We start from the raw sequence: 3,932 nt of genomic DNA, 5'->3' as shown, positions 1-3,932 counted from the left end.
TTTTTACTAAGCCTATGCTATAACTAGCTGTCTTCAGGTAAACACTCTTGCCTAGAAGAGGATTGCAATTCTGTTAATATTAGAACTAGCAGGGGGAACTTTTTAAAATAGTTTTAAAAATTTATTGATTTGAGAGAAAGATAGGGAGAGAGAGAGAGAGAGAGAGAGAGAGAGAGAGAGAGAGAGAAACATCAACTTGTACCACTCATCCATGCAGTCATTGGTTGACTCTTCTATCTGCCCTGACTGAGGATCGAACCTTGGTATATTGGGATGATGCGCTAACCAACTGAGCTACCTTGGCAGGGCATGGGGAACTTGACATTAAAAATCTCAGTCAAGCCCAGCCAGCATGGCTCAGTGGTTGATCGATCTGTGAGCTAGGGGGTCATGGTTCAATGCCTGATCAGGGGCATATGCCCAGGTTGTGGGCTCAATCTCCAGTGGGGAACATGCAGGAGGCTGCCAATCGATGATTCTCTCTTGTCATTGATGTTTCTATCTCTCTCTCGCTCTCCCTTCCTCTCTGAAATCAATGAAGATATATTAAATAAATAAATAAATCTAGGTCAAACCCTGGCTTGTGTGGCTCAGTGGTTGGAGCATTGGCCTGCACACCAAAGGGGCACGGGTTCAATTTCCAGTCAAGGACATGTGCCTCGGTTTCGGGTTCTTTCCCCACCCTGGGTTGGGGCAAATGAGGGAGGCAATCAGTTGATGTGTCTTTCTTACACTGATGTTTCTCTCTCTTCCCCTCTTCCTTCCTCCCTTCCACTCTCTCTGAAAAGCAATGGAAAAAATATCTTCCCGTAAGGATTAACAACAACAAAAATCTAGGTCAAGAATCTATAAGATGGGAAAAAAATCTATAAGATGGATCTCATTAGAAAACTGAGGTACAGGGACCTAGGTCAAAACTATTTCGAAGAGTCTGTGAGCTTTAAGGTAGTAATATCTTTTCAGAGAGTGTAGCATGTGAAGAACCCACCAACACTACATATTATGAACAAAGAGTAGAAAAAGTTCTTTTGACTACAGTAGGAAGGACAATATAAAAATATTTACAAAAAATGGTTCAGGCCCTAGCTGGTTTGGCTCAGTGGACAGAGCGTTGGTATGTGGACTGAAGGGTTCTGGGTTCAATTCCAGTCAATGGCACATGCCTGGGTTGCAGGCTCTATCCCCAGTGTGGGGTGTGCAGGGGACAGCCAATCAATGATTCTCTCTCATCATTGATGTTTCTCTCTCTCTCTCTCTCTCTCTCTCTCTCTCTCTCTCTCTCTCCCCCCTTCCTTTCTGAAATCAATAATAAATAAACATTATTTTTTAAAAGGTTCAGAATAAAGGAATATTTATAGGATGTTAAACATTAATCTGCAACCATCTGAGACCCCCTTGAATTCCCAAAACCTTTGCTTTCTTCTCCTTTTGTTCTTGCTCATGTTTCTTCTATTGCTCCTCCCTGGTCTGGAGACCAGGTTGTTTGTTTTCTTGTGGAAGCTAGCTGTGTTTACATGCTCATTCAGAGGTTTATTTTCTTTAGATTGTTCCCATGGTTTCAGCTTTCCTTTGTGTGGCTCATAGTTGAGGGGATGAGACATTTGCTTTGAGATCAAACACTGGTTTCCCATTGGAGACATGAGTCTGTGCTGCTTCAACGGTCAACTTGACTGGGGCAGTAAGTGCAGCAGAATCTCCCTTTGTGGTCTTTAACTTGTTTGTCCCAAGCATAGCCTGGTCTTGTGGTGTATTCCTAGATATGGTCACACGTGGAAACTTTCTGGCCAGAGTCGTGGTCAATGAACGCTTATACTCATTATCTTTATAGCAGCTGAAAACCTGAGATTCATTTAATTGCTGAGGGAGTAGATCGCTTGACTGAGCCCTTCATACACAAAGTACTCCCACCTCAGTGCCTGGCCTGGCCTTGTGAGCCAGAAGTACAAGTCATAGAGAGTCTTCCTTGGAGATCACCTGGAGTTGCCACCACTTTCTTGGTGACAGACTGATTCTCCAGTTTGTTAAGTAAATTGTGTTGTTCAAATGTTTCTTTTTTTCACTTAATATATTGATTAATGGACTCCATTTTTTAAACAAAATATTTTTATTGATTTCAGAGAGGAAAGGAGAGAAAGAGATGGAAACATTAATGATGATAGAGAATCATTGATCAGCTGCCTCCCACACGCCCCACACTGGGGATTGAACTCACAACCTGGGCATGTGCCCTGACTAGGAATCAAACTGTGACCTCCTGGTTTATAGGTCGATGCTCAACCACTGGGCAACACCAGCCCGGCAAAAGATTACTTATTTTTATCTCTGAATGACCCTGCTGGGAGTCAGGATTGCTGTGGACAGTTCTGCACCCTTCTTGGCATGGCCAGTTGGTTCCTCTCAGCTTGTTCCTGCTGCTAATCTGTGTCTCCGTCTCATCACAGAGGATGCAGAAATTTGACTTTCTTCCTTCCTGTTTCAGGTGGGTTTTTTTAAAAAAATTCTTTATTGTTGAAAGTATTACATATGTCCCCATCCTCCCCCCACACCCCCATTGTCAGGTGGGCTTTCAAGACTTTTAATGTGTCTGTTCTCAAGTTAACCTGGAGGCCCAGACTCTTGGCCAAGTTCTGCAGGTCACTGTACTTAAAGGAGTTCAGGTCCTCCAGGGAAGGGATGGTCATCCCCATCTGCAATCCAGGCAACCACTGCGCAGAGCATACCCCTGCCTCCGCTGTGCCGCTCAGAACTCTGGCGCCCTCTGTAGAACTTATTTTGAACATACATTTATTGTTTGTCTCCTCCCTCCTGAGTATCAGCTCCAGGAGGGCAGGGATGTTTGTCTGTTCCCCCTGAAGATTCACCATCTTTTGTTGTTGTTGTTAATCCTCACCCGAGGATATTTTTCCATTGATTTTTTTAGAGTGGAAGGGAGGAGGAGATACACACACAGAGAGAAACATCGATGTGATGTGAGAGACACACAGATTGGTTGACTCCCGCACGCGCCCCTACTGGTGCTGGAGATCGAGCTTACAACTGAGGTACATGCCCTTGACTGGAATCAAACCTGAGACCCTTCAGTCAGTGGGCTGATGTTCTATCCACTGAGCCAAACCGGCTAGGGCAGATTGCCCATCTTTAAATCAGTGTCTGACACATGGTAGGTACTTGGTAAGTATTCATAGAATAGATGAATGAATGCATGAGGTGAGTCCTGCTTTTTAAAAAAACTATATATTTTTATTGATTTTGGAGAGGCAGGGAGAGGGAGAGAGAGAGATAGAAACATCAATAATGAGAGAGAACCACTGATTGGCTGCCTCCTGCATGCCTCCTACTGGGGATCGAGCCCTCAACCTGATCATGTGTCCTTGACTGGCATTGAACCTGGGACCCTTCAGTCCTCAGGCCAATGCTCTATCCACTGAGCCAAATCAGCTAGGGTGCTGAGTCCTGTTATTATTCCATTTTATAGATGAGGAAATTGGGGCATAGAGAGGGTCAGTTACCTACAAAGAGAGTCAAACTCAGGCAATCTGACTTCTGAGCTCACACTTTTAACCACAAAACAGCTGCAACTCTGATTGGCAGAGACTGTACTGTGTCTCTGACCTTCAACTTCATTCTCTCAAACCTGCATCCTCCTTGTAGCAAGGGATGCATTCTTCCATGGCTGGAAATTCTCATACTCCCAAAAGAGGGTGAAGATTCATTCACTGCTGTAGCCCCAAGATGCAGTGTGAACACATAGTTGGTACACATTTGCTGAGTCAATGAATGAATGGATTACTGAGAGGTAAAGAGACTTGGAGACATCTAGATCATATGCACTAGGATTCTTTGGTTGCCAGCAACAGACCTTATATTCGAACTAAGGATCTTTCTTCTTAGGTCCCCTGTGAAAAATCCCAAGGAAGGCCCCGGCTGACCCA

General features: G+C 44.3%; 1 pseudogene across 1 annotated transcript; it reads right to left on the bottom strand.

The window, feature by feature from the left end:
- Positions 1-1,362: 1,362 nt before the first annotated feature.
- Positions 1,363-2,086, bottom strand: LOC308235985 (nucleolar and spindle-associated protein 1-like; annotated as a pseudogene). Its single transcript has one exon. The product of its transcript is annotated as a nucleolar and spindle-associated protein 1-like (transcript).
- Positions 2,087-3,932: the final 1,846 nt, after the last annotated feature.

This window comes from Plecotus auritus, assembly GCF_963455305.1.
Source record: "Plecotus auritus genome assembly, chromosome: 10".
NCBI classification, from domain to species: Eukaryota; Metazoa; Chordata; class Mammalia; order Chiroptera; family Vespertilionidae; genus Plecotus; species Plecotus auritus.
The sequence above is the reverse complement of the archived record's forward strand: the minus strand, read 5'-3'. Positions and strand labels throughout refer to the sequence as shown.